General features: G+C 40.1%; 1 long non-coding RNA gene across 2 annotated transcripts; it reads right to left on the bottom strand.

Annotated features, from left to right (window-relative positions):
* Positions 1-12,595: 12,595 nt before the first annotated feature.
* Positions 12,596-13,722, bottom strand: LOC149680677 (uncharacterized). Of its 2 annotated transcripts, none has more exons than XR_016365622.1 (5): positions 13,569-13,722; positions 13,226-13,481; positions 13,130-13,152; positions 12,870-13,058; positions 12,596-12,802 (listed from the first exon to the last, which is right to left on the bottom strand). It is a non-coding gene; the product is annotated as an uncharacterized LOC149680677 (long non-coding RNA). The 2 variants fall into 2 exon arrangements; XR_016365623.1 differs by having other exon boundaries at positions 13,000-13,058; positions 13,569-13,719.
* Positions 13,723-21,563: the final 7,841 nt, after the last annotated feature.

The raw sequence follows: 21,563 nt of genomic DNA, 5'->3' as shown, positions 1-21,563 counted from the left end.
TGAATGGTTTTAAATTGTTAATGTAAAAAGTTATGGGCGTCTTAATTTTAAAAAAAAATATAGCGCGCTTAAAAGAGAAAAAATGGAAGATGCGAAACTGATATTTAGAAAACTCTTTGAATATATTAATTTTAATCAGTATTTATTTAAAATTTGGATACGAGTGTCTAAATCTCAGTTCAAAAATCTGTTCAATGTTAACTAATAGGATGAGTTTGTCTCAATAGTTTCACCAGCTTATTAAAGAATTATATTTAATCACATAGCATTACCAACAGGGGTTACATTTTTAGCGTGTTTTTTACATAAAACACCATTGGGGCAAGACTAAAACAGAGTACTAAAAAGTTAACCCTTCACTAGAAAATTCTAAAATTAATGCAAGAATCATCGCCTTTTTTTCGTAAAATAGCATGGCCCTACAATCCTCCCTCCTCTCCCTTTCACGCTTATTATAGTAGGCAACATCAAAATTACTCCAGAACCATCGTTAACCTTAAACTTGCTCGAGGATTAACAATCTTACCCAGTCATAAATTACTTTAAACAGAAACTATTAGTATATCTTTGACAGATATGATGCTCCTTTCTGGTACGAATATTGAAATTTTAGGCTTTACTCGGGGTAAATTTGATATGGATTCTTCAAGCACTTTAGATTCCCTTTATGTGTCTAAACTCTTTCCAAGAGCAGAACAGTGACGTCAGTCAAGTTACTGACGAATCTCTCCCTTTTTCTGATCATTGTATCACTGACCTCGTACCAGCCGTTGTCTTTTCTCACAAAGTTCACATAATGTCCCTCGGCCAACGATTGACCTTTAAGAATAATCACCCCTTTAGTTTTAAAAAGCATCTTGCTCAAAGTGACATTTTGATTTTCAAAACTTGATATTTTGGTCGAAATCTTAATTGGTCGACCATCTTTGTAATCGCCACGGAGAAGACGCAAAAATACGTACTTCCCGCTGGATATCAATACATCACGCTCTTGTATTTTTGGGTTGTTACAAAATACGCATGGCACCTCTGTTAATCTCATCCTTTTTTCTAGAGATTTCCAATCAATTTTATCTCGGTTTTCTAGTGGAAGATTGAAAATGTTGCTTTCAACAATATTCTCCGAATTTTGTTCAACTTGACATTTGGGGCATTTGGTAACGTTTCGCGACTTTGACCAAAAAAGATCCTTTAGAGCCTTAGAGTAATTGGCTTCCATTTCTTGACTTAGTGTCGTCAAGAGCACCATCAAAAATTCACTGGCGTCTTGTTGATCGTTTTGCGTAAAATGATTTCCGACAGCCATTCTCAGTTCCAACCCTTTTCGACTGAAACTTCCTTGAGAACTCTCGATGTCGTTTATCGTGTTATGGAGGCAACGTAAAACTGGTTTTTCCACGAATGAGCCATTGTAAGATTTAACCAATTCTTTTAATTCCGGCACTAATAAGAGTAGTTGCAAAACGCTATTAGAATAGCATGTTACTTGGTCATCGTTAGCTAAACCCTTCAAGGGCAAACTATCCAAACTCTGTTGGGCTTTCCTTTTCTTCTTCGGTGTTTCTGCACCAGAGTCCTGCACGGGCCGGGCTCAAGCCCGGTCCGGCCCGATCGGGTCGGGCCGAGCCGGGCTTTCCACTTTTGAAAATTGTATCGGGCCGGGCCGGGTCGGGCTTTTAAAATTTTGGAAATTAACGGGCCGGGCCGGGTCGGGCTTTTAAAATTTTGGAAATTAACGGGCTGGGCCGGGCCGGGCTTTTGTTGATTATCATTTAATCCAAAGTTCAAATGAAAGATAATTTAAATGAGTATAAGCTTCTAAGGACAAATGTAACGAACAATTATCAATAGAAATGAAAAATACACGACGCTAAAGCAAATATGAAGTCAAATCATTGATTTTATGTAAAAAAATATAAAAATTACAACTGAACTACGTGTAACGGACCGGACCGGGCCGGGCCTATTCAATTCATGCAACGTGTCGGGCCGGACCGGGCCGGGCTTGGTTAATGCATGTAACGGGCCGGGCCGGACCGGGCCGAAAAGCCAACTATGTATTCGGACTCGGGCCGGGTTTCGGGCTTAATCAATATGCTAAAACCGGGCCGGGCTTGGGTCGGGCCTGAAAAACTCGGCCCGTGCAGGTCTCTGTTCTGCACATCTCTCTTTCTCGCCTTCTAAAAGGCTTTTAGATAGTGTAGGCGCACTTCTTTTGCCACCTCGACTTTCTTTCGACTCCGTTATTTCCAAAAGAGGCAGATCTGGCCTATATTTTTTGCGAAGCCTGTTATACTCCATTATGGCTCGTCCATCCGCCTTAATTTTAGTCGGATCGAACTGTAATAGATGGAGTCCGGCCAAGGACGTCACTCTCGATAAAGCCACGTACGCCATGCCCGTTCCGAATAAATTCGGACCCAAATCCATAATGGCGCATTTTAAACTCATGCCTTGGCTTTTGTGTATCGTAATAGCGTACGCCAGGATGACGGGAAACTGGGAGCGTTTAACGTAAATGTTTGCCATGAGCAAAAATTTGACGCAAATTTTCTCAACTAAAAAGTCAGTGTCGTTATTCGGTTCGCGATCTACTCTTAGAAAAATCCCAGTAACGTTTCCTTGTTCGTCCTTCTTGAACCCAGTTACGAAACCCATCGTACCATTTACAACGCCTTTTTCAAAACTGATATTCCTTCTGACCATTATTCGGCAGCCAACGCAAAGAACTAACTCGCTCTCCAAACCGCCTGTTTTGGACGGTTCGTTTTGTAGCCTTTGCAATATGCTGAGAATGTTTTTATTAATTTTTTTGCCGTAGTCAGTGAGTCTATCCTGGCAATGAATGACTTCAACTTTCTCTCCGTTTTTTCGCAACATTTCACAGTTAAATTTTTCACACATGGCTAATTTAGGCATCAAACAAATTGGGTGAAACCCTTCATTGGACAGCTTAATGAAAAGGTCCATAGCCACCTTGATGTTTTCTCCTCCAGCAACCAATCTACTTTCTAAGGTTACAACATCAGGTTTGGAAATATTTCCAATTCTAACTCTGCTTAAAATGTCGCCGTAACTTCGGTCGTTGGCTTGTCTAACATTTTGCGTTAATTCATCGTATTTAAAAAACTTCCAAAGATCACTTCCTCCGATGCAATTGAATCTAAGTCTGGCTTCTTCGGAAGTGATTTTGATGAACGCGCGATTTCCTTGAACCGGAGGCAATTGGAAAAAGTCTCCCAAAACAAGGATAGAAAAAACTCCGCCAAATGGTTGGTTCATTTCCCAAAATTCGTTAAGCCTCAAGTGAACGTGAGTCAGTAACACCGACGAGACCATAGAAATCTCATCTATAATTAACAGTTTTAAATTTCCCAAGGTTTCTTTCATAATGCTTATATTCTCAGAACTTAGGGAATGGTATTCGGCGATACGCCCATGATCTACCGGCAACATTAGTAATCTGTGTAACGTTACGCCATTAACATTCAACGCTGCCAAACCCGTTGGCGCGGCAATGGCCACGCTAGCTGGATTTTGAAAGCGTCGCCTTACAGCGCTGGCGAGAGTGTCGATAAGAAATGATTTACCAGTGCCACCAGGTCCCGACACAAAAAGGCACTTGTTTCCAGATTTTTCTCCCTCTTGGGAGAAGTGGTCCATGATGTGATCATAAATTCTCTTTTGATCCGAGTTTAGTGACGCCACATTGTCAACATCAGTCTCGAAATTCATTTCCATGGCAGCTTCCACATCAGCCATCGCGTGTTCAGTTTCGATAACAATTTCTTTCCCTTGTAAAGCATTTTCATCGTCTTCACTTTCTCACTCCGATACTATGGTTTCTAGCTCTTTCGCCTTTTTAGAAGCCTCCCGTTTCTTTTCAACTTCTTTGGAAACCGACAGCTTCTCGTGATATTCTCTCATGTCTTTTAACACCGAAAGCGAGTTTTCGAAAGCATCGGCGTATGTTTCAAAATCGCCCAATAGCTCAGTTTCGTCACGCCACGGTTTGGAGGGGAACAATAGAGCGTGACAATACTGTTCTTTCTCCTCTATCGGGTCGTGAATAAAGTGCTCTATTATGAAGGGCTTAATTCTCTTTCTCATGAAACCCAGATTGTTTTTCAACTGGATTACATTCGCATTTTTCTCGACACCCACAGAGCGCATCGCATAATCGTAAAACTGACCAAACTCCCGCAAACTAAGATTTTCCAAGCTGTCAGGACGATTCGGATATTTGTCGTCGACGAACCCTTTTTGGCAAGTGTCCTTGCTTTCGGGGTCAGTTTCCCTCAAACGCGCGAGTTCCTTGTAACCTTTCAAAATTCTCGATCGGTTTTCCTTTAAGTTAGTGTTTATAAATTTAGTGCTGTCAGACTTGTTGTAAAGGTCTTGGCCCAGCATCATATCGAGAGCTTCATAAATTCCTATTTGCTTGCACGTCAAAGATTTCAATCTATAAGCAAATAATTTTTTGGACAAACTTTCGTTGCCTAACTCGGCAAAAGTTTGGTCCATGTCAGCCCGGTCTCCCTTTGTCACGTAAGCCGTGACATAGTTTGCCACTATTTCCGATTTGTCAGCGACAAATTGCAAATCCATGTTGGCTTTGGAAGCCAAAAGTAGCGTGGGATTGTAATCATTGATTAAAACTTCGTGCTGTTTTCTCGGCAAGTCGTACAGTCGTTTCTGCACCTTTTTCATTTTACGGTGACGAGTAACTGATCTAAAAGAATTCATAGTAGCAATCTTTGTTACGTTTCGAGGGAAACCGTAACGACACACTTTCAATCCTTTTTTAGAATTTTTCACCTTCTTATAACAACTGGAGGTGCATTTGTGAGTTTGGAATTTTTTTACCAGCCGGTGCAGTTCCGGACTTACCGATGCTCTTGGCATCGAACACGTGACGTGTTTTTGCACGAAATCCAAAATAGTCTCGGTCGAAGAAGTTCCAATCTTTGGAGCGTCCTTGGCCCACAAAAGCATATGGTAGTGAGGTAAACCTCGAGATTGGTATTCAACCCTCCAAATATGATGTTCTATCATGCCAAGAACTGGATTTTGCTTACACAAGACAAAGTTGTTTAACAGCGACCGCACTTTGTTGTGAAAGTGCAAATTGACGCTAAGTGGATCGAAATTCAACAATTCAGCCACCGTCATCGACTCTACTCCTGGAACGTCTGAATTCACTTTTCTCAAGTGATCGTGCAGTTCCATATCATCGTACTCGGCTGGATTAAAAGTTAGAAGCCAGGTGGGAGGACCAAATTCCCGAATCATCGCTAAAACGTTTCTAAGAACTTTATACCAGTAGTCCTTCGTTCCTCGAATATGACCCAAGAAAGTACCTAAATTACTCTCAAGTTCTTTATCGCCAGATTCAACTCGATTGAGCAAATTTTCAACCCCAATTGGCATGGGTTTTTTAACACGAAGAACGTAGTTCAAACTGCAAGAAATCGCTTTCATTTCGCATTCTTGATAAGAATGGAACAAATAGGCGTAATCTCGTCTAAAAATTGGACTTTTGTTCAAAAGACGGGATAAACGATACTCGGTTTCCGTTATTTTCCCAAATGGTCTATCATCGTGCTTGCCAAAGCGACCCCGAGGGAACAAATGAACGAAGCTCATGTATTCCAGTTTTTTGTCCCAAGTGCTAACTGGCTCGGCTTCGACGCGCTTCACTTGGTAAGCGCCAAGTAAATCTTTCGGTGGTTGAACGTTCACTGAATGAATAGAGTAATGATCGTACAGATCATTGGCTTCACCCTCAGATAGTTTTCGCAACAAAGCCTCGGGCTGTGTTAGAATTTTGTAGGCGTCGCCTGGTGCAAGACTAGACTGATTTTCATCCTGCTTCTGCATGTTCGAAGCGTTTTGGTCAACTTGGACGTCGTGACTACTATCCGCTGGTCCTTCTGTTGGAAGCGCAGCGGAAGCACGTGTCAACGCATCAGATCCATCATTAATTAACGCAAGTGGATCTGTTACGCTCAGTAATTCTTCGGGAGTCAATGAATTTTCATTTCCATCAATTTCTTGCGTGCCACAAATATATTCCTCATTCATTGTCGAAATATCAATGTCTTTGTAAAAAGGGTTTATCTTTTTCAGCACACTGAACGCTTTCAACACTTTTTCCAGGCAAACAACCTGCTGCCAAACCTTTTTGTCCGCAGTGGGATCACCATTCACCAAGATATGCAGTTCGTGGTTTTTAGGCAACGTCTTGGGAATCATTTTCAAATTTTTTCCACTGGTATTGGAAGATAAATTACTCTTCCCTTTAAAGCTTTAACAGTACCAAACTTCACGTTCGAATTGGTTTTAGTGCCTAACCGCACCACAGTGTGGAAGGGCTTCACAAGTTGAATTAAAACTTTCTCGAACATGTTTAAATTGGTGACATCTGGCGGAGGATTGTCAACCGCCAAGTTGTTCAAAAAACATCTAATGGGAACTTTACCCTTTCCCAAATCCGTAGCGCAGTAACGACATAGAAGCATGTCCGCTTCTCTAGCGTCCGAATTATTCATTATCCAGCCAGCTCTTAAAATCAGATACGCCTCGTTATCAAAAACAGCACTGTTAACTAGTTTTTCTACAGCTCTTAAATCAGTTTTTTTCAGTAATCTAAAACAGCAGTCGCAGGGCGTGTCGTGAAACTCGTTGGTGTTTAGCATTGCCCGAGCGAATTGATTCTCGTAAAGACTCAAGATTTCACTTTCATCGAGAGTCGGTCGAGGAGCGTTAATGCTTCCTGTGGGAGCATTATTTTGTTCGTTATTTAAATTTTTCCCACGTGTGGCTAGGATTTTTCTCGATTGCACCATGACATTCGTCAGAGAATCGTAATCACCACTTTCAATTTCAGTTGAAATTTTAGTTAACGCGTTGAGCAAGGCTTTGACTTGATACATCTTATTCAGAATGGTTCTAATTCCCGAATAATGTGGAGCCAATTCAGCGAAAGAACGCAAATTACTTTGGCACTCTTCGCTATTAGCGCAGTATGAGGTGTGTCCTAGGAACGGAACTATTCTCACCACTATTTCGTCTCCATCTGGTGGTATAAACACGTTTGATTTTTTGCAAAATTCTTTTCTTAATTCGCAAAGGTCCAAATCAGACTCAAAAATTTTAGTCAAAGATTTTTCATTAGCATTGGCAACTGTGTTTATGAAAGCTAGTTTTTTGCAATGGCTCGAGTTCGAACATTACAAATGTCACTGCATTCCCAGTATACAGTTTTGTTTTGGGTTTCAATAAACCCCCTTCATTGATCACAAAATTTGCTTTCGGATTCTTCTCTTCAGTTTCAACAATTTTGAAAAGATTTGTAACAACTCCCGACTCATTAACTTGTAAAACACGTTCTACGTTACTAGTCTCGTTATTGTTTTGTATGTCAACGAAATTTCCCATTTCGTCAACAAACAATTCTTTAGTCGAACTGGTAGCACGGTCTCTCAGAACTTTTCGTACACGACCATCAGAATCCAATTGAAAAATTTTGCCGTAATATGACTCATCGTCATTTTTCAATATTTTACCATTATTTCCAATGAGATAATAGGTAGTTTCATGAAAATAGGCCTCTTTCATGCTACTGTGAAGCCTTTTCCCACCCACAACTGCCAAATTGCCAAGATCAATGGACCCAATTTCTTTGATTTTCTCAACAAAATCTTCACTAACAATCCCCGTTAGTTGGGCGTGGTAAGCCGAATATAATGAAAATAGGCCTCTTTCATGCTACTGTGAAGCCTTTTCCCACCCACAACTGCCAAATTGCCAAGATCAATGGACCCAATTTCTTTGATTTTCTCAACAAAATCCTTAAATTCACTAACAATCCCCGTTAGTTGGGCGTGGTAAGCCGAATATAATTGCCTTTTCAAATGCAATATTCTACCAGCTAGCACTTGGCATTTTAGCTTGTGAGAGATGGACTTCGTGCGTCTGTTTTTAGTCTCACGGTCAAAATACTTTGACGCCGCCAGTCTTTAAGTTAGACGTTTAACTAGAAATCTTTTATAGCTTTCGGCTATAATTTTTTTGCCTATCGTTTTGAAAATCCCTGCATTTAGTAGCTTTTTCGCAAAACCAAATTTATCTTGTTTAGTTGTTTTAGGTTTGGGTTTTGTTTTTTTTTGGAGCAAAAACCACCATTAGTGGCGCCACCTGGTGCCATAGCCCTTTTACCACCTTTTTGTGTACATAGCGTTGATTTACGTTTTCTAAGAAAATTATCTTTGTTTTTCAAATAGTACTTCTTGTTAATATCTCGTTTAGCTTGCTTTTTTTTGCGAAGCTTTCCTTTGAACAAGTAATTTTAACTTAGCTTCAGCGCTTTTCTTTTGCCTTAATTCACGCCATTTTTTCTCCTAAGTCTCTCCCGAGAAACCATTTCAAAATTTCTCAATGGACGCAAAATAGCAAATTATTTTCAATTTCTGTAGAGTTTCAAACAGTACAAATAGTACCGTATTTGACACAGATTGCAATAGGTCACAAAGATACCTTAATTCCATACTGGAACTTGCAATTTGGATACACAAAGAAATCCAATTATTAAGAACACAGAGAATTCACTTGCCAAACACAAAGAATTGGCAAAATAAAAGGCACAAAGAACCTTTTGGGCGCAAAGGAAGAACCCAGTGTCAAGAAAAACTCTGACAGAATTGCAAATCGTAAAAAGAAAAAAAAAATACAGTTTGAATAATAATAATAATAATAATAAATGTAATTACAAGGGAAAGTGAACCCTAAGAATTAAGGCAAAGAGTGAATAGTTTCACAATCTGGAATCAGAATAAAAGTTATTGTTACAATAGGTACATAAAAAAGCAAAGGTAATTAATTACTAGATTATATAAAACCTTTTAAATCTTTATATTTAAGATTCGTGGCAATTGAAATTGTCTTACAAGTCTTGAGAATTATAAGAGAAGTTAGAGAACGAGTTGGTAAACTGCTAATGCTAGGAGTAAACGAGTAATTCCCGCCCAAAAACCAACAAAAAAAAATTACCGCCTTCTGGAGTCTGTTGTAGTAGCATGGAGAAATATAGGTGGAAATGTTGCTGTGAAATAAAGTCTTCACTCCCCCGTAGTTTAATTGCTCCATGCTACTGTTCCTAGGGCGGGAATTTTTGGCGGGAATTTACTTGTTTTTTTTTTCTCTCTGAAACCCTTGTTTGCCAACCTCGTAAGTATGTTTTGAACTGTATTTTTTATGGTTAATATTATTAATTAACGGTTTTTGAAAATAAGTCATAAAATTTAAAGTTAAACTGTTTAAATTTATTGTCAAATTTAAAACTAGATAGAAAGTAATCAATATAAAATGAAATTTCTTGTTTGTCGGTTTAGTCGAGTAATGGAAGGTAAAAACATCACTGTTACCAACGCTTATTTTTATGGCGTTGGTGGTAAAAGAGGTCGTGGTGGCGGACGCGGTCGAGGTCGCGGTGGCAGAGGCAACAAAAAACGCGGAGGTCACTCCGGCCAGTACAATTTTATTCGGACCTGCTACAATTGCAGGAAGGCAGGCCACATTAAGTAAGCGGGACTGCCCGCTAAATCGAGGTACAATTTTCGAGTGCTTTTCCTGGGGCCACCTAAAAACTCCTGTGGGCTTGGTTAAAGTTCTCGTTGAGGAAAACGTGTTTTTAATTTAATAAAAGGTTTTTGAAATTGAAAAAGCTGGTTAAGTTCCTAGGTGGCTCTAATGCGAAGTAATCTTAGCTAGAGCCTTTTATCGCCATGGCTTTCATAGTGTCAAGTAATTTGTACTAATATTTGGCAATGAGGTAGAAAAATATTCATTGGTTTAAAACGTTTTCACACATGGAGGCTTCATACCATTTACACCAGGAGGTTGGACCACCTGGAGGACAGAAATCCGTCCACTTTTTGTCCTCCAGATAGCCCGGCCTCCTGGTGTAAATGGTATGAATCCTCCATGTGTGAAAACTATCTATAAAAGTATCTAGAGGAGATACTTGAGTGAAATTGTTGGACAGAAATTATCTGCATGTAAGACCAAAATTAATTCGCTCAGACTTAAAGTATATCGCACACAGAACAGCCAAAAGAGATAAAGGCTAAAGCATATATAGTAGATTAATAAAAGGTTACATGGTAGATGTTTTGCTGGAGAAAGGCGGTCCGGGGGACAAGGAAGTGGTGGGGGACAAGGAAGTGGTGGGGGAGAAGGAGGCGGAGGAGGAGGTGGTGATGGAGGAGAAGGAGGCAGAGGTGGTGGAAAAGGAGGCAGAGGTGGTGGAGAAAGAGGAGGTGGGGGTGGTGGGAGAAGTACCCCCATCCTCCAAAGTGACTGTAGGGGAGAAAGGGATGGAGACATCATTGTAAATATTTTGTAAGTATTAGGCCACATTTAAAAATTAAAAACTTTTATTAAGTTGGGGCTCACGAAAAGAAATTTAGCTTCAGGTTTTTGTCATGAATTTCCCGAAAGCCTGAAGTTTTAAATAACTTTAACAACCCCAATTCCTTTTCCGAGTTTAAAGTAAAAATTTTTGTTTACAGAATAATTTTTTTGTTTGTAGCATCATCTGTTCATCACCATATTTATCATTAAAATGTTTTGTCTCTATTTTTAACCAACATTTTCTCGCGAAAAAATTGAAATAAATTCATCCATAAATCCATTCTTTTTAATCCATTTTAATGAAGTAACGTTTCATTCTTAATAATCGACTTTGGCAAACTTTATTCTTTTAATTTTAGAAATGGTTTCATAATAATCTTTTGTCCTTCGAACATTAGAAATGGTTACCCTTGAATTTTCTTAGTGGTCCCGTGGTTTTATTTTTAAACTGGTCATTTGCCCTGTGCCATCGCCTTATTTCCCACGCTGGACAAGGAAGCATTTCTCATGATTGAGTCATGAAGGATAATGGCCATCAGGGTGGGAAATAAGGTTTTTTTTAAAGTGGACATTGGGCCAGCGATCCCTCTGGCCTGGAATAAATAAACTGGTCCATGAGCACTGACCAGGGCGCGTCGTCTGCTAAATTGAACAAGTGGATAATTACAATATATTAGGTAATGTCTGGACTCTGGAAACTCTTTAATTTTCTTAGTGGTCCTGTGGACCACTGACCCCCCTCCGTTTTAATTTTTAAACTGGTCCAGGCAATTTTTAAACTGGTCATTTGCCCTGTGCCACCGCCTTATTTCCCACGCTGATGGCCATCATTGTTGTGTAAGAGACAGCGTGGCACAGCGTGGGAAATAAGACGGTGGCACAGGGCAAATGAACAGTTTAAAAATTGCCTGAACCAGTTTAAAAATTAAATCGGAGGGGGTTAGTGGTCCACAGGACCACTAAGAAAATTAAAGGGTTTCCAGAATCCAGACATTAGCTAATATATTGTAATTATCCACTTGTTCGATTTAGCAGACGACGCGCCCTGGTCGGTGGTCATGGACCAGTTTATTTATTCTAGGCGACAGGGGTCGCTGGCCCCATGGATTTATAATAGAAGCTTACGCTTCCTGGATATTTCACTGTAGCCTTCAGTATGGCATTTTGATTTTAAACACATTTATGCCATAAAAATTCGCGCGCGTGGGGACTGGGGGCTGATGACGTAGAAATTGAGGCAAACTTTTTACTCTCGGAGCGCGTGTGTGCGCGCTTTTCTAAAAATTATTTGTCGCGCGCTATTAAAAATTAGAACTCGATCGCGTGAAAAACTTCCACCCCCTCTGAATTTGCCTCAATTTCTACGTCATCAGCCCCCCAGTCCCCACGCGCGCGAATTTTTATGGCATAAATGTTGCGCGCGTTTTAAGGCGAGTGGAATATCCAGGAAGCGTAAGCTTCTATTATAAATCCATGCTGGCCCAATGTCCAGTTTAAAAAAATCCTTATTTCCCACCCTGGCCTGGCAGCCCCATATTTGTTTAACCTGCCCATAGCCCACTCGATCACGCGTAACACGATGCAAGATGCAGATCAGCGTCCGTGAGCATGGATCGAGTGGGCTATGCCCTACCTGGCCAAGTCAGCTGACTTAGGTGAAATATTTATTAGTTCTATCATGAATCTATATAACTATGAATATAAAGCTGCGTTACGCTGTCTAACCGTTTGGGCGGGGATTAGCGAAAGGAGACATCAGTCACGTGTCTGATAGTGTTAGGAGCGGGAGAAGGGAGGTGGAGTCCGGGGGGGTGTAAATTCGAAACGTCGCTTCCTCTTGTCCCGTGATTAGCTATTAGAGCTACGCAAAACGCGTCAAAGCTAGGAGGGTAACACCCAAATCAAATCGACAGGATAGAAGGGGCATACGATAGAGCTGTATATTCATAGTTATAGTTATATAGATTCATGCTTCTATGCGACTTAATTCTAGGCATTCTTGAACGAATCATCTAGTGAAAATTTTATAAGACAGGCTTCTAGCGCTGGGTTTTTTCTGAGCCAAATTTGCTTTTAAAATTTAAAAAAAATTCATTTCAACCTTTTTTCCTCTCTTCAGAAATTTAATAATGATAGTGTGTTACATATTTATCCAAAATTTATATAAATTAATTAACACACTGTACATCCGTATAATTTGTAATCTCGTGCTTGGAAGAGGCTGAATTAAAAATATTAATTTGATGACAGGAATCAGTGATGGTGTGATTGAATCTATCATTTATTTTGTCAGCAAGAAACCTATCTTCGTAGCGGGAAGTGTTGTCTAGAAATTAGGGAATGAATCCTTCTGCGTAGTTTGAATCTACTTTACACATCAAAAGTGTATCTAATTTAAACAAAAACGTTTATCCTCAATAGCGGTTATAAATAGTAATTAAAAACGTAACTGTTACCTAATAAAAATGATTGCAAGAGCCGGGATAAAAAACTGGTGTGTTAACAGAGTTTAGTGATTGTGTGATTTAATCTATCAATTATTTTACGACTAATTTAAACAAACAAAATGATCTACGCAGTGGTTACCGTTGGCCCCTTGCATCAGATATAATCTCTGATTCTCTGTAGCGTTTATCGTTGGCAATCTGGCCATTGTTTATTGTTTTCTTAGGTAACGTTAGAATGAGCGCAAAATAATTAATAATTCAATTGTTACCTAGTACAAATGATTGGAAGGACCTGAATTAAAAATATTGGTTGATTTGGTGACAGGGTTTAGTGACAGTGTGATTGAATCTATCATTTATTTTACCAGTAAAAACGTATCTTCGTAGCGGTAACCGTTGCCTGACGGCACCAGTCGAGAAACCAGGGAACGAACCCTTGTGCGTAGTTTGCATTGATCTACTTTAAACAACAAAAATTGATTTAATTTAAACAAATTACCTAATTAGCGGCTATCGTTGACCGATGGCACCAGTTGAAACACATTAAAACGAACGCAACACGGCCAATTGGTCTCTAGTCTACAATAGTACAATCAGCCTGTCTTGAACTTTTGACCGAGGCTTAGTGAAATAAGTGAATTTAAAAATTATCGGCTAAATCTTAACTTTAAATTCTTTTGTATTAAATTATAATGAAGTTTAACTTACGAGAATAAAATAAAATTGGGACTAATTAACCCCTTCTTTTAGATGAAAAGTGGAAAAATTTGCCTTAAGCTCGTCCATAAACAGAGCGGACGACGCATTTAGTAAACAAAAAACTTCGCTCTATTAGCGGTAAAACAGCGTAAGTCCAACAGTACGTTTCTCTATGATTTTAGCTAGGATTATACCACGTAAGTCCAACAGAATAAAAGGTCTTAAGTTTAAGTATGTGCTTAAAAGTACAAAAAATAATACTTAATATTAATTGTTTTCAATAAAACTTCGAAAGGCACCAGTTTAATGTTCAACCTTTCATTTAAAACCATTTTCAGACCTATCGAATAAATAGTCTTCAAAAAATGGTCGAGACCATTTGGCTATCACCGCAAACATTTCCCATGTTATTCCTATGAGAAAATTTCCCTTTTTTTGCCAAAATGTCTGAATTTTTTTATGGAAATGAAAACCACCCTTAGCAACTTTATTTTCTATAAAAAAAACTAATGGAGGGATCTCTTTGAAATTTTAACCACATATTAAGGGTCCGAATTTTAGTTCAGTGGATTTTTTCAAAACAATTAATACAATACAAAAAAAACGACATCCAAACAAAAAACCCTCCTTATACATTAAGAGCAGTATGAAGTCTTATCTAAGAGAGCAATCGCTCTCTCAGATTAAATGAAAGTCCTGACTGACTGACTGACTGATAATCAACGCCCAGCCCAAGCCGCTTGCCCTAGAAGGCTGAAACATTCAGGAACGTTACTCATAAGTAGTAGGCGCGTACTAAGAAAGATTTTTCCAATCCGCCGCCATCTTAAAAAATGGCCCCAGAAATGTAAAAAATATTCTCTATGCAATAAAGTACGCGCGTTTCAACCGATTTCACAATTATTTAGTACACTGGTTTCCTTTAACCTTCAGACGGGCTGAATGGTCTTTCAGGTTCGATTTGTCGCCATCTTTTAAAATGGCGCCCAGAAATGTAAGAAAATATTCTCTATGCAAAAAAGTCCGCGCGTTTCAACCGATTTCACAAATATTTTGTACACTGGTTTCCTTTAACCTATAGACGGGCTGAATGGTCTTTCGGGTTCGATTTGTTGCCATGTTTTTAAATGGCGGCCTAAAATTTGAAAACCCTTTATGTAATAATGTCCGCGTGAAAAGTAATAAAAAATATCCCGATGGGCTGACGGACTGTGCCGAGTCCCTTCGCTCCAAGGGTGCTAAAAAATATTAGTCATCAGTAAAATCTAAACATTCTTTGTATCATTTTAGATGGAAGTTCTTATTACACGCGAGCGACGCCGCGGGTAACGGCTAGTCTAGGATAATTTAGAATTTTGTTATCAATTCTGTTTACGATTTCTCCTATGACGGAGCGACTTTTTTGTACTACCAGTTCGGTACTTCGGTTACGGGTTTATCCCTATATCAGTTAACCAATAAAGCTGTTGTTACATTTGGATTAAAACTGTAAAATGTCTTTATTCATTTTTATGGCCCTCGGGAGAATCTCCCTATTTGATTAATTTCTATCGAGGGTTACATTAGGATAATTTATTTTTAGAATTAAATCTTGTGATAAACCAACATATTTTTCGGATACATAAAATTTTCGAATTAAATTATTTTTGAAAATTTTAATAAGTCATCCCGAATCGTGCCCGAGCTTAAAATTATATCGCGAAAGCCAGGATTCGGATTATTCTTCGGTCTCCTCCCGTGATTCGGACATTTCGGAATACACGTTGCCGGTAGCTAAGCCTAACCCTAACCTCGTGGTCGGCAATATCCTACGTCCCTCTCGGCTAAGCGAATCAAATGACTTTTTTCAGTTTGCAGCCCTGTACTGCCAAAGCCAATTGTGAAGTTTCACACGAATTCCAATCCCTGCCAAAGCCGATTGACAGATTTAAAAATCTTTCCAATCCCTACCAAAGCCAATTGATAAATTCAATAATATTTCCAATCCCTGCCGAAGCCAATGTGAAATTTGACAATTATTCCAATCCCTGCCAAAGCCAATGAGAAATCCGACAAGTTTTTTAATAATCCCTGCCAAAGCCAATGAGATATGCGACAAGTTTTCTAATCCTTGACCAAACTGATGAGATATCCGACAAAATTGAAGTCATCGTCCGTTAAGGCTTGATGGAGGTGGATATGATAGGGCCGGTAGTGATGCCGATGTAAAATGGCAAGAACGGTTGAATGGCTTAGACCAACCTCTTCTCCGACCGCTCTACTACTAGTATGAGGATTGGCTTCAAAACGTGCTAGAATGTCGACTTCCCTATCATGATTACCAATTATACGGTCTCTTCTACGTTGACGGTCTTGCACGAAGAAACTCCCGAAATCTCGTAGGTTGTCTCTAATGTTCGTGAGGGTTCTTCGAACCGGTCTTCGTCGGTGTGGGAAGCGTTCGGCATAAAGCAATGCCGCTTGTTGAACGTTACCGCGACATTCACCCAAAATAAACGTCATGTCCAATTTTTCTCGGTTGGAGTAGGCTGCCATTCGATTACGACACAGGACTTACAACGTTTATACGAACTAAGCTGCTAGTAGCGACGCGTACGTTTGATTGAATAATGTGCCGAATTCTCAGTGCCGCGGATAATTCTGACCTTCGTAACCTCGTATTCCTTATCTAAGTAGGCCAAAGCCACGAGTTTAGTGATGCGATAGACGCATTACCATTAGCAGTGATGCGGGACCTGTGGTTCCAGCAGGATGGTGCGCCACCACATTGGGCGGTCAATGTTCGTCAATGGCTAACTGAGCACTTTCCAAACCTTAGGATCGGTAGAGGTGGACTAATTCCGTGGCCAGCAAGATCCCCTGACCTAACCCCACTTGATTTTTTCTTATGGGGATATGTTAAGGGGAAGGTGTATGCAACAGAACCTTTAAATGTAGACGACTTGAAGGCCAGAATTCGAAGCGCAATTGAACGAATCACTCCTCAAATGCTAGAAAACGTAATACAAGGCATGGACAGTCGTCTTGAAGAGTGCCTACACCACGACGGTAGGTACATCGAACATTTACGCTGATGGGTTTACCAAACAGCCCCTTAATTTTTAGTGTGATGCCTTAGTTCCTAAGCTTAATCGAAGGTCTTTAACGTTTCAAAGTGCGTATCATTAAACGATATTCACTATGATACTTGTTGCACGTTCTCATTTGCATACAATGACACATGTCAAACCCTGTATACGAGCTCGAAAATGTACGGCAGTGAAGTAGTCCGTCAGGGGTTTTGGGGGTTTTCCACAAAGGTAGGTGTTGCTCTGATCTCTTCCACACTGTATTATGAACTTATATATTATGAAGGTTTTCCAACGTTATCCCACTGCATTTTTTCAATTATTTTTATTTTAAACTCGAACATTGTTTATAATTGTAGTTTTCCTTTTTACGTTTAATCTATGGCGACGGAAAAATTTATGACTCTCTAACTTAAAAAGAACAAATAGTTTTAGTTTAGTTTTCTCTCGCACACCAATGAATTTGATTTTTTTTGCGGAGGGACGGCTGTACCAGCCGCGACCGTCATGTGCCGTCTGTGTGGGGTTGAACTTCATGCATCCCGCTTGCGCAAATACAACCGCGTGGGAAATTCAAAGAGGAAAAATTGACTAATATCACTAATGCCACCAACTCCGGTTGAATAAAATAAGGCTGGCTCTCAATGCCACCAACTCCATTTGGATTAATCAAAAATGTCTTGATTAGAATCAAGACCTAAAAATTATCGATAAGACTGAGGTTATCACTTGTCTGAAGGATCAGATATTAATTTTTCTTTTTAATTGAAACTTAAATGCATGCTTAAGAAAAAACAACGTTCCATTACCGTTTTCCGTTGAAATAAATTATTTTACTGGTAATCAATTTCAAAAATTTACTTATCTCGGCTTTTCGACCACAATTCCATTCCCCGAAAACATTTTATCATTACATTAATTACTTTTGGGAGAGTACGTGTATGGTTTTGCGTTTTAAAAGGTTCCTAAAGACGTTTCATCCCCATTCGTGACCTGCACGCTTCGCAGTGGAACAGTTTAATTATTCTAAAACCAATGGCGCCAAATTCAATAGGGACAGTAACATTTTTACTCGCGGTTTTGCAAAATGATGTATTATCAAGTGTACTTTGACCAACCGTCGTATTGTTCTTTCTCATAGTTCAGGGCATGATCAGTGTTACTGCCCAATTTCTCTCTCTAGTTTCTAACAATGGTTAGAAACTATTTGATATGGCACGGCACAACGTTATATACATTTGTAAATTCTAAGTAGCACAAAAGGAAAAAGAATCCATTTTTTTATATTTTGGTTTGAAATAAATAAACTCATGATAGTAGCTATAACGAACAGAAAGTCAAGGGAATGGCACCGGTAATGAGCAGCAAAAAGAGAGGAAAGTTTGCTTCAAGGTAGCAGAGGGACATGATAGTGCATATAGTAATCTAGAATTTTGTTTCGGTTCAAACCTTAATGTATCATGAAAAATTCAAGTGAGGAGGCGGCACTACCTAGAAAGATTGATTTTGGCAGATAACAGCGAAAAAATTATGTTCTACACACACTGGGGCTATTGGAGAGTTTCAGGGCCGCAGGTCGCACATGATGAAATTTCAAGTCCAGTTTACATCAATTCTCCCTGGTCGTACTAGTAGCAGGTTAAGCTATAGTTTTCTCAGGTCCTGTTAGTCTCGAAAGGGTTATATAGTCCTTGTAACTTTTAAAAGGTTGTTGTCATGGCTAAACAGACCGCTATTACAGTTTTTTATTGTTTTATAGGTTATTTTGACACGTTATCTCCCAAAAGTAATTAATGTAATGATAAAATGTTTTCGGGGAATGGAAGTGTGGTCGAAAAGCCGAGATAAGTAAATTTTTGAAATTGATTACCAGTAAAATAATGTATTTCAACGGAAAACGGTAATGGAACGTTGTTTTTTCTTAAGCATGCATTTAAGTTTCAATTAAAAAGAAAAATTAATATCTGATCCTTCAGACAAGTGATAACCTCAGTCTTATCGATAATTTTTAGGTCTTGATTCTAATCAAGACATTTTTGATTAATATCTGTTCCTTCAGTCTTCATTTTAATTAAGAATGTTAAGAAACTGTTTTACATTTTCAAAATCTGCACTAAGCAGAAACATATATAAGGGGACCATAACTTTAACTCAATCAGACATTTATTTATAATGATACTTCAAAAAAAAACGTAAATCAATAAAATTTTGTATTCTTATTGAAATTAACATAATACAATATTTACAATCATTTATTGAGGCGCCCCCTAAAAATTCCAGAAATATGACCCAATTGACAATTTTACAAAATTTTTAAAAATGCTGATTTATGTCCGTTTAACATTTAGCTCAAAATTGTCATAAGCCCAATATGAAATTCGGATATCCCTAAAACTTCATAAAGACGATCCGGGATTGTCAATTTCAAACTTTTTTGTAGCATAAACTAACGTCTGTTTGTTATTAAGCTTAAAACCTTAAACAAAATATAGTCAGGGCTACCCTTAAAGTTCACAAAGATGATCCAAGATTGTTAATACGCCTAAAAAGTGCCATCTTCAAAATATGTAGCCGGGGAAAAGAGAGCGTGATCGAGTGGGCTATGCTAGTGGTTGGAAGTTGCGGGGGTTGGGACGGGGATAAGGGAGTTGAGATGGATTGGAAATGATGATGGGCGACCTGCGGCACCGTATCTCTCCCAATGTACCTCGCGCACGCCCCTACCCTTCGGTAGGCGATTGCTAAGTGCTGCCGCGTAGCGCCATTTTATTTGTATGAGAACTAGCTTCTATTTTGAAGATAGAGGGAGCACCCTTTAGAATTTTGTCCAGTACGACCCTACCTAACCGCTGAGGATGCTGGGAGGACTATGTTGCCTATAGGTATGGGGGTTTCCACTCCATTCCTCTCGCCTTCAAGGTTGGGACTCCAGGCATAGCCAACTCCATCACGCACTCGACAACGCAAAGCAACTCGCGCCAGCGTGGGAAATAAGGCTGTGACACAGGGCAAATGACCATTTTAAAGATTGCCTGGTCCAGTTCAAAAATTAAATCGGAGGGGGGGTCAGTGGTCCACGAGACTACTAAGAAAGTTCAAGGGTAACCAGACTCCACAAATGAAAATTCTAATATTTTAATTAACCACTTCTTTAGTTTAGCAGACGACGTGCTCTGGTCAATGGTCACGGAGCAGTTTATTTATTCCAAGTCAGGAAAGTGGCTGGCCTAATGTCCAGTTTAAAAAATGCTTATTTGGTCACGGACCAGAAAACTCACGTAAACGCGACGCGAATGACGAAAACTACGTATTTTCTGACTGAGGAAAGGCGAAATAGCCCGGCCTCCTTTTACAACTCCTTCCCTCATACAACTTTTGGAAAACAGATTTCCCTGAGATTTCCAGGCTTTTCCCCGTATACTTCCCTGAGTTTTCCAGGTTTTTCCCGTATATGGAGTATCCTATGGAGCAAATGTTAACGAAGGAGGGAAGGGGCAAATAGGACTATTACATAATCAAAGGATATCCCCGTATCTCTAATATAACCAGAGTTACGAGCTTCCAAAATTTAGTGTAATGTTAATCCTATGGAGGAGGCAAAGTACCTACAAGCACCCGGGGCAAGTACCTAAAAGCACTCACAAGCACCTACAATTACCCGGGGCAAGTACCTACAAGCCCCCGGGGCAAGTACCTACAAGCACCCGGGGCAAGTACCTACAAGCACCCGGGGCAAGTACCTACAAGCACCCGGGGCAAGTTCCTACAAGCACCCGGAGCAAGTACTTACAAGCACCCGGAGCAAGTTCCTACAAGCACCCGGGGCAAGTACCTACAAGCACCCGGAGCAAGTACCCACAACCACCCGGAGCAAGTGCCTACAAGCACCCGGAGCAAGTACCTACAAGCACCCGGGGCAAGCACCCAGGAGCACCCGGGGCAAGTACCTACAAGTACCCAGGAGCACCCGGGGCAAGCACCCAGAGGCACCCGTGGCAAGTACCCACAAGTACCTACAAGCACCCACAAGTACCTACAAACACCCACAAGTACCTACAAACACCCACAAGTACCTACAAACACCCACAAGTACCTACAAACACCCACAAGTACCCACAAACACCCACAAGTACCCACAAGTACCTACAAGTACCCGCAAGTACGCGCAAGTACCTACAAGTACCCACAACTACCAACAACTACCTACAATACCCACAAGTACCTACAAGTACCCACAACTACCAACAACTACCTACAAGTACCCACAAGTACCTACAAGCCCCCACAAGTACCTACAAGCACCCACAAGTACCTACAAGCACCCACAAGTACCTACAAGCACCCACAAGTACCTACAAGCACCCAAAAGTACCTACAAGCACCCACAAGTACCCACAAGTACCCACAAGTACCTACAAGTACCCACAAGTACCCACAAGTACCCACAAGTACCCACAAATACCCACAAGTACCCACAAGTACCCACGAGTACCTACAAGTACCCACGAGTACCTACAAGTACCCACGACTACCTACAAGTAGCCACAACTACCAACAAGTACCCACAAGTACCAGCAAGTACTCACAAGTACCAACAAGTAGCCACCAGTACCTACAAGTAGCCACCAGTACCTACAAGCACCCAAAAGTACCCCCAAGTACCTACAAGAACCCACAAGTACCTACAAGTACCCACAAGTACCTACAAGTACCTACAAGTACCCACAAGTACCTACAAGTACCCACAAGTACCTACAAGTACCCAAAAGTACCTACAAGCACCCACAAGCACCCACAAGAACCCACAAGCACCCACAAGTACCTACAAGTACCCAAAAGTACCTACAAGCACCCACAAGTACCCACAAGAACCCACAAGTACCTACAAGCACCCAAAAGTACCTACAAGCACCCAATAGTACCTACAAGTACCCAC

This window comes from Phalangium opilio, unplaced genomic scaffold (assembly GCF_054372755.1).
Source record: "Phalangium opilio isolate 3A_F unplaced genomic scaffold, DU_Popi_V2 ptg000039l_2, whole genome shotgun sequence".
Lineage (NCBI taxonomy): Eukaryota > Metazoa > Arthropoda > Arachnida > Opiliones > Phalangiidae > Phalangium > Phalangium opilio.
This window is presented reverse-complemented; position numbering and strand designations above follow the sequence as displayed.